Below are 14,002 nucleotides of genomic sequence, written 5' to 3'. Positions count from 1 at the left end.
AAAAAACAATAACAATTAAAAACATTCAAAACCGGGCCTGGGGGATTCGAACCCACGCCCCAGGCCGGTTTGGAATTTACAATGACACGCGCTGGTCATCAGGCCAGCGCCTAACTTGTTTACAACTCTGAATTACTTACTATATATCAGTACTAATCAGTTTATCTTCTTCCCAACCAAGCCCTAGAATCCCAATCCGATTAATAGGTTTATGTCGTTAAAATGTAATAGGGTTTATGTTATTCGATTGAAAACGAACCAAAAGCATGTAATAATTACCTAAAACAATAAAGGATTGAGGGTGATCGGCCAAGTGTTCTTCACGGTTTAGGGGTTGTATTAAAACCGATGCTTAACGACTTTGTATAATGAAATTTAGTTAGGGTTAATTGTCGTGATGAAGTAAGGATGGTGTGGTGTCATTTAATTGATATATGCTTGCGTTTATATAGTTTTCTATGGACCATTTAGCCGCGGTTCGTTGTTTTGGTAAAATAGCTGTCAATTTGTCATTGTTTTCCAAGATTAAGGTGTCGGTGGAACGCGTTTAGGATCAAGAATGATTTGGTAAGAATGAATTTCGCGTATTTGGCTGGATTTTAGGGATTAAAGATGGTAAAGATTATGGGTATTAATGGTGACGAGAAGGAGAAGGAGGGGACTCAAAATTTGAAAAATAATTTACTAATTGGTCTTTAGACTTTGGGTTAGGCTCAACAAGATGCAAAAGTATATTTAAAGGGCTAAGATTGATCCTACTTGATAGTTATAAAGAAAAATCCTTTAACGAACCAAATAGATTTGAATAACGTTAACGAACCAAATAGATTTGAATAACGCGCAATAAAACCACAATAGAATAAATAACACATGAAATGAAAATTTAAAACGGTTCGGGTTTCGGGTGCGGAAATTAACGAATGTTACAGTATTTAGAGCTTTTTGGAAATTTAGTCTCGAAATTAAAGAAAAATCATAACATAAACAAAGAAAATATGATAAGGACCCAAATTACAGTGTCAAGGTTTTTTTTTAATAAAAAAAATAGATAACACATACCTTCAAGTGACCCAAATTACGCTACAAAAGGAAAACATGATAAGGACACTTATATATATGATGTACCAGCGGCGTATCCACCATGCACTTATCACATCGATATTTGTATCGTTACCCAAAATCACTCTAGGTTCTGAGTTATAACACACAACTGTATTCACTATGAGTTCCATGCGAGGACTTTGATAATTATGTGTGCACTAATAATTATTTAGGTCATCGCATGATGCACATAGTTCGTCCCGTTGTGCAGGTTCGGAAAAGAAAAAAAACAAGGTAAATAAATAAAAAAAACTTTTTAAGTCGATAAATAAATGGAACTATCTGAGTAAGAGCAATAAAAAAATAATAAATGAGTGAAAGTTGATTAGCATAAATAGCTAGTAACAACTTTGCAAATTAAAACAAAATTACTAAGTTAATCGTCAAAAGTAATAATAACTAAATTAAATAAATAGGTAGAGGGAATTTTGAAATTTAATAAATAGAAATCCTTAGCATGACAACAAAATTCACGAATAAGTATTCACATGGACAGGTTCACATAACAAACAAATCACATGATTAGAGAAATATAATAACATATGAGGCTCGAAATCAAGATTATAAAATCAGATGAGAAAAGAGTACCGTGAGAATGAGGTGAGTTTGGAGGGTTTGGGTAGCCATGCATAAAAATATCGAAAATAAAATTTGTACGTGTGCTCCTATTAGATAACTATGTACAACACATGTTCATAGTCCCAATTTCCAAAGCGTTTGTAGGAAATCGGTCATAGGTAGTTTATGATACAAATACAGTACTATTAGATAACTATGCACATCACCATGCACATAGTCCCGGTAAATAACCGGTCATAGACCACTTAAATCATGATAATAAATTGTGTAACAATAAATAGTGCAATAAACGACAAGATATGAATAAATGAGAGATTGAATATCATTATAAATAACCATAATTCTCATTCATAACAAAATTGGAGATAAATTAATACATTAGATTTAAATGAAAAGAACTAAATAAAAGAAACGGCTTTTGCGTAGCATGTCTTCATAAAGGGTTAAGCTTTGACTTGGGAACCGTTGATGTAACACACTTGTCCTTGAGCACCTTGAGTGGCTTGGTTAACTTGAGGTTGGTTGATTGGGATTTTGTTGAGTTGAATTGGTTGAATGGGTTGGGCTTGAATTGCTTGGATGTGTTGAGCTTGGATTGGTTGAAGTTGATTTACTTGGGCTTGGTAAGCTTGATATTGAGTGGTTTGAGTTGGGTAGGATTGAATTTTGTTCATGTGTGCGAGTCTTGGGCATGCATTGCTAAAATGGCTAGGGTCTCCACAATTGTAACAAGCTCTAATAGTTGAGGGTGCTTGAGTAAACGGTTGAACATAAAGTAAGGGTTGGGTAAGAGGTGAGGTAAATGGTTGCATCAAAAGTTGGTTGCGTTCACGACATGTGGTAAAGAGGTGACCAAATCGATTGCAATGGGTGCATTGTCGACACTTGAGGTTAGGCAAATTGTGAAAGTTACATGTATCACATAATGGGTGGGGTCCTGTGTAGGGTTTCTTGGTGGGTTGGGCTTGTGATTGGGCCAATGCATAATTTTGGGAATTGGACTTTCTTTTATTGTTGCAGTAATAAGGAGAGTTGTTATGCTTAAAGGATTCGGGCTTAGAAGACTCGGGTTTGGGAGATTCGGCTTGGGTTCTTTGGTGGGCTCAGATGCAGACTTATCACTGGGCTTCATGGAATTTTTCCGCGTCAAGGTCCCGGCCTTAACGTGGTTTTCGGTGAGGGTACCGGCTAAGGTGATGGCATCATGGAGGGTTTGAGGGTCACGACTTAGGACGGAATCTTGGATTTGCATAGGAAAATCCGAGATGTACTTGTCGATTGAACGTTCAAGGGGAGTGACCATGTGAGGGATGAGATGGCTCAGTTCATGGAAATGATCGTTGTAGATGGCGTCATTTCCACTTTCTTGTTTCAAATTCCAAAACTCCTCTTCCAACTTCTAAAGCTCATGTTTCGGGCAAAACTTCTTGAGCATGAGTTTCTTGAGGTCATCCCATGGCAAGGCCATGGCAACCTCAGCGCCAAGCGTGCGCTTCTCACCGTTCCACCAATTGAGGGCATTCTTCTTGAGCATGCTCGAGGCTTAAGTGGTTTTCTTGTCCTCGGGACATTCACAATGGAGGAATATACTCTCCATTTCTTCGAACCGTTGGAGGAGAATGGTAACACCGTCGATACCGAAGTATTCGGGCGGGTTGGCACTCTTGAATTGTTTGAGGGGGTAAGTAATTGGGTTCGGAGTTGTGGATGATGAAGAAGCATTCACATATTGCAATTGAGAGATGATCGTTGGGAGGGCTTCCACGATGCCTTTAGCAATGCGTGACGACATGCTGCAGCCAGAGTTTCCGGTGCGACGGTTACGGTTGATGAGGCAAGAAGACGTACTACATGGGTAAAAGGTGTAGAATTCGTAAGACTTAGGTGAATGTTGTAACTATAATTAATTAACGAAATATGGTAATCGTACATTGAGGTTCGGATTGTGTTTGAGGTTGAGAATTTTCATTACTTACGAGACTTGATTATATAACATTTTATCATCTTTAAAACTTTGAGAAAAAATATAAATATATATATATAACAACATAACTTGAATAAAAATACATTGGTTCATTTGCCGGTTAAGGCTTCATGAACCACCATGGGTCCTTCCAACAAATGAAAAATATTGAACACCAATTAAATAAAATCAATCGAAAATCGAATTTTGGGGGGGGGGGGGGGAGTTGAGGTAGATGGTTGAAGTAGTTCGGGAACCACCCCATTGTATATACTTCATCCATCCGATCAACAAAACACAATACGGAAAAAACGAGTTTAGCCACGAATCACCGTGAATTCGGTTAAGGATGTGATCGTCACATGACCACGTTGATACAATTAGTGTAGTAGATTCGGGTACGTTTGGTGTGATATTCTTTGGCCTAATAAGTTCCACACCCTTACCGAACACTCCAGGAATGCAACCAGGTCTTGCGGTTGGTTGAGATTTATGCGCATTGCACTTCCTTAGGCTCGCAAGCCTTGGTGTCAAGGGTTCGGTAAACAAGTGTGTCCCTCTTACATTTACTACATATCCGTCCCACGAATCATCCTCAAGGAGAGGGGAGCAAAAAGGTGGGATTTCTTAAGGAATTTCCCGATTAAAAATCATCATAGAGTTTTAAAAACAATTTTGAGAGTGAGGCATTGCCTCGGATTAAGTGTGTGCTTTTGTGTACAAGAATAATATTAAATCATTAAATAGTATTTAAGCTACTGCAATCAATAGTATAATTCATGGAGCAAACACGTAAAGGCATATCACGTATAGGGACCCTAAGCATGCTACTAGGCCGTTAAATCTAACCACCTATCTTATAGCCTTCGGCTTTGATACCAATCGGTCACACCCCGACCAAGGCGGAACATGTCGGGGCGTAACGTATTGATTGGACAGTAGCTCAAAAGATACTAAATAAAGCGACAATAAATATTTACTTTCATTAACATTAAACACGTACACGAATTCAATAATTATAACAATTACATCATATTATTGTATGTTCAATAATATCCTAAGGTCAAACTATTGTCTTCCAACTTGAATAATATCAACTGCTTGTACCTATAACATGTATGAAAATAGAGTTTGTCAACATGAATGTTGGTGAGAATACATAGGTTTTAGTTTGATATATATAGATAGAAAAATCACAATTCAAATGTAAATGATGAATATTACAATTCTTATGAAAATGTAAACAACTACATAGATGTGGACCCGTTCTTATTGATACGAAATCAAAGTACTTGGGTAAATGTATGATCATACTAGATGAGGATAGATGAGGATAAGATACCAACCACCAAACATAAAATAAATAATTAAGCACATAGAGCATTATCATAGATCATGCAATAATCACACATAAATATATATTAAATCGTGTTGTGAATAGATAAATAAGTAAAAATGAGTAATTTAAATAGGGTATACATGCCACCCCCAAAACTTAAAAGATGAAAAGGGGGGATATGTAAACTCACCTTAACGAGTGGAAATAAATGATGAGACGACGGTAAGAAAATAAGATAGAGTCCTCGGAATACATTGACAAAAGTTCCTAGTTAATATTAATATAACTAATTAAGATTAAAGAAATAATAACAAGGCGTATGACGGATATGGGTTTTGATAGGGTTATTAGTCTTATTATCATATTTATTATGGTTGTTGTGATTATAATCATTTACGTCATTATCATTATTATTATTGTTGTTGTTGTTGTTGTTGTTGATTTTAATAGATAAAATAAATATTATATACAATAAGATATTAACGGAAAAATACAAGATAATTTAGTTTGGGTGTTAATAGGATAACAATACGTCTCATTTAAGCAATTAGTAAAAAAGAAAAGAAATTATTGTTATTATATTTGTTATATGTACGACATACATATACATAAATATGTATATTACAAAGCGAAATATTTAAACCAGAGTTCGTTTTATGAAGGAAAAGCGTATTTAAGTATATATAAATGTTATGTTATCAAAATATTTGATTAAAAGTAAAAAAAAAAACAATAACAATTATAAACATTCAAAACCGGGCCTGGGAGATTCGAACCCGCGCCCCAGGCCGGTTTGGATTTTACGATGACACGCGCTGGCCATCAGGCCAGCGCCTAACTTGCTTACAACTCTGAATTACTTACTATATATCAGTACTGATCAGTTTATCTTCTTCCCAACCAAGCCCTAGAATCCCAATCCGATTAATAGGTTTATGTTCGTTAAAATTGAAATAGGGTTTATGTTATTCTATTGAATACGAACCAAAAGCATGTAATAATTACCTAAAACAATAAAGGATTTAGGGTGATCGGCCAAGTGTTCTTCACGGTTTAGGGGTGGTATTAAAACCGATGCTTAACGACTTTGTACAATGAAATTTATTATGGTTAATTGTCGTGATGAAGTAAGGATGGTGTGGTGTCATTTAATTGATATATGGTTGCGTTTATATAGTATTCTAGGGACCATTTAGCCGCGGTTCGTTTTTTAGTAAAATAGCTGTCAATTCGTCATTTTTTTCCATGATTAAGGTGTCGGTGGAACGCGTTTAGGATCAAGAATGATTTGGTAAGAATGAATTTCGCGTATTTGGCTGGATTTTAGGGATTAAAGATGGTAAAGATTATAGGTATTAATGGTGACGGGAAGGAGAAGGAGGGAACTCAAAATTTGAAAAATAATTTGCTAATTGGTCTTTAGACTTTGGGTTAGGCTCAAAAGGATGCAAAAGAATATTTTAAAGGGCTAAGATTGATCCTACTTGATAGTTATAAAGAAAAATCCATTAACGAACCAAATAGATTTGAATAACGCGCAATAAAACCACAATAGAATAAATAACACATGAAATGAAAATTTAAAACGGTTCGGGTTTCGGGTGCGGAAATTAACGAATGTTACAGTGATGTCTCCAGTTCCAACCAACCAAAAAATAGAAGGACAAGGAAAGTAACTAGGAAACAAATGAAACAGGGACTAGTGGCATACCATGTAACATAGGATCATGACTTCCAAACATAAGCATCTTCATATCTATGAAGCCGGAAGGAACAAGCATCTGCAGCTTTAGCGAATGAAAACAAGTACCATAATGACCCAAAGACAAACTCACTCCCTGATTTCCAATGAGAACCTGAAACAAAGAGAGGCTGACTGATCCTCCAGAGGAGACCGGCTGCTATCAAGAACCATCATGGATACGGGTCGATGATTAAGACTATCAAGGGATCCCAACCTAATTATCAAAATCCTAATTATTTCCTGGTTGTCTAGCACCAAATACCAAGGTATTCGGGTAACAGCTATAGGTAAAACCCTAGCCGATTGGCATCATGTTATGATACTAACATGATTGAAAGAACCACCGATGTGGTTAATCAATTAATCAACTCCAACAAAGGATTGATTACCAAGAAACAAGGAACCCTAACCAAACCGACGTGTCTATCACCAAGAATACCGAAGTATTCCTGGGTAACAATCCAGAAAAGGATCGATTGACGTCAAAACCCCAAAGGGAATGATTGATCATTGCCAAGAAGGGAATGATTTATCGGGTTTAGGGTTTATTTTGTAAAAGATAAAGAGGTAAAATAAGAATATTATAATTATATATACTATTAAAATTAAAAAAAAAGATATTATAAATATATACAATATTAATACTAAAAAATAAATTAATAGTAATACTTGATAGTTTTTAATTTGATATATGTAGTGGAGATTATTAAGTGAAAAAATATTGTATGTACTTATATGTATATAATGTCAAGAGGTAATAGTAATTTATCTAATAAGTTAAAAGGGGTGTATATTTAGTAAAAATGGTGTAAGAGAGAGTACGTTTAGCATCATCCATTAAAAAATGACAACAACCATTATGGTGCCACCACCTAATTCTTCAATAGGGGCTTTTGGCAGCATCAAAGTTGTCAATTATACCTATTAGGGGTGTTCAATGTCGGATGCCCGGAGTTTCGGATAGTGAATCGGATATCCGAATTTAAAAAACAAAAAAAAATAGTTTTGCAAGTTAAGCCAACATCCAAACAAGTATTTCCATGAATAATTAAGCATTCAAATCCAATATCTCAGTTGCTATTTTCACGAAATAGTTGTAGAATTTCATGGACAGTTAAGGATTCAAACCATAGAAAACTAAGTGGTTGTAATAATAATAATGTTGGAAAACTAATTGCAAATTGGAGAACGCATGGTAGGTCAATGGCCGACGGCAGATCGGCGGGTCGGAATCGCGTCTCAGCAAGGCAGAGTAGCGGCGAGAATCAATTGGGTTTACAAACTTCTTGAGTTTTTAACCAAGGAAAGAAAAGGAAAGGAGAGGGATGGATAAGAAAGGGAAGGGAAGGGAAGGAAATTTTTTTTAATTAGGTGTGTTCTTGAGTTAGAAGGAAATTAGAGGAAATGAAAGGATAACTATGTTAAAAAATAGTTATCCTTGGTAATCATCCCATTTTTTGGAGGATAACTTATTGGGAAAATACATTAATTTAATCACTCCTAACTCCTCCTACTCCTTTTCTTTCCATCCTTTAAAAAAACTCAAGAACACCCATTTTTTAACTATCCTTAGTTTTCCTTTCCTTTCCCTCCTTTAAAAAAACTCAAGAACAGGGTTAACGTCAAGAGTCAAAAGGCACTTGTGTGTGTCGTTAAGCACCGACGAGATTAGGGTTTCAGTCACAATGGTGTAGCTTGAGTGTTGAGAAGAAGGAGAAGATAACCAGATGCAAAATGAGGAGGTTGGGATGTATAAGTGATCAGGGTTTTCAAATTGATATTTATATATTTAAATTCAGGAAATAATGAAAAATAACCAAAACAAAAATCTTTCGGATAATTTGGAAATCCGAAATATCCGAGAGTTTTTAAAACCACTATCCGAATTCGAATCCGAAAATTCGGATATCCTAATTTTCGGATAGTTCGGATTCGAATATTTGGATATTTCGGGTATTTTTTAACACCCCTAATGCCTATTAGATAACAGATAATGTGTGCAACAAAAACACTTGTAGATTATTATTTTCATTTTTTGCCGCTTAAAATATGGATTAATGTAATTGGGATTAGAGGTGCAAAAAAAACCGGTTCTAGACCCAATCCGTTGTTTCCTACCCGGAACCAGACCCGACCCTACCCGCGGGTATGGATCGGGCTTTGAGTTTCCCCAGAACTTTATCCGGAACCGGAACCAACCTGGACCCGGTGGAACCGGTTCCGCCAATACCCGGTCAAAACCCAACCTACCCAAATAAAACCCGGTGGAACCGATCAAAACTCGGTCAAATACCCAACTATACTCGGACACGGTTTTGACTTTTGTTGGCCATGCCCGAAACCAGTTCCTACCAGATTCCGGTTACTGAAAATACCCAGTTTGTGCTCCTCAAATTAGGATGGCACATTTAGGATTTTTCCCACATATGTATTTCATATGCAAGTTTTGGGTGATGACGACGGGTTGTAATGTTGGTTTTTTTCTTTGCTAGTTTGCATTCTGTTTTATGATCACTTGTGTTTAGTTTTTGTTATTTTGGTGGTTGTTTCGGTGGTGGTGTTTGTTTGAAGGGTCTAGCTTCTTGCAAGCGTTTCATATATCAAAATCGTGGTGTTTGCAAGACCATATTCTTCGGGGTTGTGATATTTATGGGTTGGACTCTGATTATGGGTGTGCGATGGATCGTTTACGTACTTCACTTCCAAAGTTTGATCTTAGCGGGTTCTCTAATAAGGACATCCCCCCCCCAAAGCCCAACATGTTGTGGCAAGTGCCTTATTTAGTGGAATTGTCAAGAGTTTAGAAGTGAAGTTTGATCTATCCCCTCGCCAAAAGGCGGTGTTTGAATGCCTTCGGGCTACTCGGGCTCAGGATTTTCTAACGGCCATCCCCATTGAAGGATTAGGCCAACGTATGTCGGGTTTGGAGTATCGGGCTATCCTTAAGTACCGGTTAATGATCCCTATGTTCCCGACTGATGAGCCTTGCCCAATTTGTCGCAAGGTCTGTTTGGATTCTTTTAGTGACCATGCGGTGCATTGCAAAGAATTGTCTGGCTTTAAATACAGACATGATTTGGTTAGGGATGTTCTGTGTTATGTTCTTAAACGGGCAGATATTTCTGCTAAAAAGGAGGCCCCTACTAACTTTCTCACAGATCCTCTTGAAGGGAGGTCTACTTTACGACCAGTTGATATTCTTGTGTTCGGGTGGGCAGGGGGGAAACACGCCTGTGTGGATCTTACAGGATTGTCTCCTCTTGTTGGGCTCAGGGACCGTGGGTTTGTTGTGGGTCAGGCTGCGTTGAAGGCTGAATCGGACAAAGTTGTTAAACACGAGAAAGCTTGTTTAGATAATCAACATGTTTTTCTACCATTTGCCTTTGATACATTTGGTTTTCTGGCCCCAGAGGCTGTGAAATTTTTTACTAGGGTTCAGCGCGTCGTACATGGAACCTCTTCAGCTTCTAGGTCCCAAAGCTTCGTTTTTAGCAGGATTGGCTTTCCTATTCAAAAGGGGGTTGCGTCGCAGCTTGTTGCCTGTTTTCCTACCACTTTATTATAATCGTTTAATAGTGAATCATATATAAAATGATCAATCAAGTGAAAACTTTTGTGTTCGTTAAAAACGGAAAATCCTAAAATAATTGGGTTCATCTTATGATTTGACAAAGTTGAAAGTTCAGGCTCAAGCCTCTATTAATGTTTGGGCTTTTTTTTTAATAAATGTGCTACACTTTGAAAAGTATTTATTCAGCAGACCATTAATACAGTGACCAAGCCTCAATCTTATAATTTTTTTAATAAGGCTATGAATAGTGAAAGGAGCTACAAATTTGGACGAATTACGACGTGTGGAGCCCAGTCAGCAAAGGGTAAGGTTTTTGTTTTTAGAGTGTAATGGTGTTGTAGCCCCGCCTTTGCAGGCCCGTCTCCGGAAATGATAAAAAAATTTAGGCCTCATGCGAGCCAAAATTTGGGCCCTTTCTTTGTTATTTAAACTCATCAATAATATATCAAAAAACCACGATACGAATACAATTGTGTAAAGTCTAAACATCAAACAAACACACAATTACAAAAACATTAAGTTTAGGACCAGCCCAATGAATACGGAGCCCTCAAGCTAGATTTTATTTTTGGGCCCCCTTTTAAAATGTTACACAAAATTAATAATAAGATAGTAATCTATTTCTTATAATTACTATGTATCGTCTTCTAGCTTTTTTTTCTTTTTTCTTCTGACCTCAATTACTTCTCGATTCCCTTTTTATTGTTATGAATATCTCTATGTTCTGAGATCACAAGTCATCATGGATGATATCAAGCAGGTTATTAAGATATTAGGCCAGAAATCTTATTATCATTTAAATCTTATTACAGAGCAGGTCTAGTATTACAATTCTATCCATTCCTAAGTCTTAAAACTAATCAATTTGTGCAAAAAAAATATATTATATTTGTTAAACTAGAATGAAAAATTATACATTTATGCATAAAAATTTTCTCAATTTCATACCTGATTCACAAAACCTAGTTCATGACTTCATGAGTAAATTCAACAACAAAATCGTGATTACCGTGACCTGTTGAGCTCCAATCGATGGCCGCTACACTCATGGCCCTTGCTTGATCTCCAATAGTTGTTTACGTCTAGGTCTTCCTCTGTGTTTATGTTAATTGTATTTGGGTTTGGGCTTGTATAACTGCATATATATTAAAAAAGCTATAAAACCTCAGGCTCCTTTGAACCTTTCGGCCTCGTGCCATTGCACGTTTTGCACGGCCCAAAAACCGGCCCTGCTCCTTGGCCACGTCACCATTTTTTATTATTTTCTTTTTATAACTAAACTAAACAAATAAAAACCCATTAAATTAAATAATAAAAAAATACAAAAAACTAATATCCATAATATTCGTGCATTTTTTCAACACGTCGTCGATGCAATAATGCGGCCTCTTCGTGAAACCCGTTCGCTTTGAGGGATTCGTAGTCTCTTTTCATTTGTCGTAATTCTAACGTCTGGACTAGCTTTTCGTGGTATTTGTTGGACTCTTTCATGTCCTTTACCATTTCCACGGTATGTGTTTCGAAACGACCGAACACCTAGTTTAGATGTCCAACTTCTTCACTAGCCGCCATATTGACTCGCGACGACGACGAACCCTCCCCCTTTTTGTATTATTTTTTCTTGCTCTCGCGGGGTCGAGCCAACTCATGTACTTTGTCGTCGTCGGCGTCTAAATTAACCGTGTCGTGTTCGTCAACGAGGTTGAACTTACGAGTATCAGAGGGTGTGTTCGGTGTGCTCGAATCTGTCAAAGACGATGTACTCGACTTTTTTGAAGCTCAGGATGATGTGCCGGCTCGTCGAGCGACCGGAACGGTGGGTACCCCAGTCCATTTCGGGCATACCCTGAGTTTTTCGCAACAACTTAAATGCTTAGACGTTTTCCTGTTGCGCCCTTCGGTTTGCCCTTGAGTTCAAACGTTGCTTAACGCTTTAGATTAGATGGCGGCGGCGTTTTGCCCGCTACGCCAAACGCTCCACGCAAGCGGTTGTATATCCCGGCAAATTTTTGGCATTCGGAATTAACAGCTTTCTGTCACACCCCAACCTACGGGGGAAATGCCGAGGCGTGAGCTGATGTCACACCCTCAAAATCCACTAACGGAGTTTTACCGTCAGAGGGTGTGAACTAACAGGATCAGAATCATTAGTTATAATCAAACCATAAAAACGTTTAAATGAAAATAAGTGAGGAAGCGTAAAAACCAAAAGATAAAAGTTGCGTCACACAGGACGACTCAAAACCCCATAATAACAGTTTAAAATCAGGTTGCATAAACAAAAGCATTTCAAACAATGCATGATCCTATACCGCGCGCCCGCCTCGGCTACCTGAGAATAACATACTAAAAGTGTCAACACGAGGTTGGTGAGTTCACAAGTTTATATAAAATAAAGCGTTTAGCGTTTGCGTTCAGCGTTTTGCGTTTAGCGTTTTGCGTTCAGCGTTTTGCGTTACCAGATAGTGTTATGTCAATTATATATCTATAGGTAGCTAGCCTATAAAACAAGTATTACTAAGTGTTCGACACCGAAGCTGACTGTTTATCATTTGCCTTGCCACAAGGTCTATCCCGACCATGGTATGTGTTTAGCCAAGATTACACCCACTCGACCTCCAGTCGAGTTTAGCGTTGGGTGGGGTTTGTCAAACCCAGTAGTACTACTCAACAATGACTCGCTATTATCCAATACTAAACGGTTCGATGTGAATGAAGGACTTTAGTTATTGCGTTTGCCACTTAGTCTTTACAAGTGATATATAATTTATATTAACAAAATCTTAAATGCGTTTTCGGAGTATGTTATCTCCCCAAGTGAAAAGCGTTTGAAAATAGTTTAGAGGGGTAAGTGAACTCACTATTTGCGAAGGATTCCCAAAATAAATCACCAAAGGATGCGCGTCACAGAAAAACTCTCTCTAGCGTTCTAAAACAACAAAGAGATTTTTCTAAGTGTCGGAACTATTATCGAGTCTCTAGACTCGGCACATAATACCTATGCACACAATATGTTTCGTGTTTCGTTTGTGAATCGTGTGTGACTTTAACAAGTACATTTGTGATACATTACATGTGTGAGCAATTATTTACGTGTCATGTATTAATAATGTACATCACTAGAAATTATTCCCCGCAAGGGCAATTTGGTCAAAACACGACAATTAATTAGCAATTATTCCCCGCAGGGGCAATTTGGTCAAAACATAACAATTAACTAGCAATTATCATGTTTCATGCATTTTCACAAAATTCAGCAGCTAGTTTCACCGAGACAGAAATTCTACTTGAAAGATTGTACTATTCCACAGATCATAGCATCTCAATTAATTTACCAAAAATCATCACAAAAGCATACATGTATTAGGTTTCCAGAACATATTTTATTTTATTTTTATTCCACATAGGTTTCTCACAATAATCAAAACATTACAGCAAACTCATAACAGTCAAATTCATGCGCAACAGAATGTTATTTGAAATTCCCGTTAAATGAAAAATCCAATAAATGCAAGACCACTTGGGTTAGGTTCCTAACTCAACAAATCAACTTCCAGAAGTGGAACCAACCCAATTGGTCTCGTAGTTCATGAGATATAACATTTACAAAACAACCTAACAGCAGGTCTAACAACTCAGCTTTGCACAACGTTTTTGTAAAATCATAAAGGTTAACTTTTACACGTCCAAAAATTGCAAATTTAT

Source organism: Bidens hawaiensis, unplaced genomic scaffold (genome assembly GCF_021521415.1).
Source record: "Bidens hawaiensis isolate Kalapana, Puna unplaced genomic scaffold, B.hawaiensis_p1.1 tig00031919_1, whole genome shotgun sequence".
NCBI classification, from domain to species: Eukaryota; Viridiplantae; Streptophyta; class Magnoliopsida; order Asterales; family Asteraceae; genus Bidens; species Bidens hawaiensis.
This window is presented reverse-complemented; position numbering follows the sequence as displayed.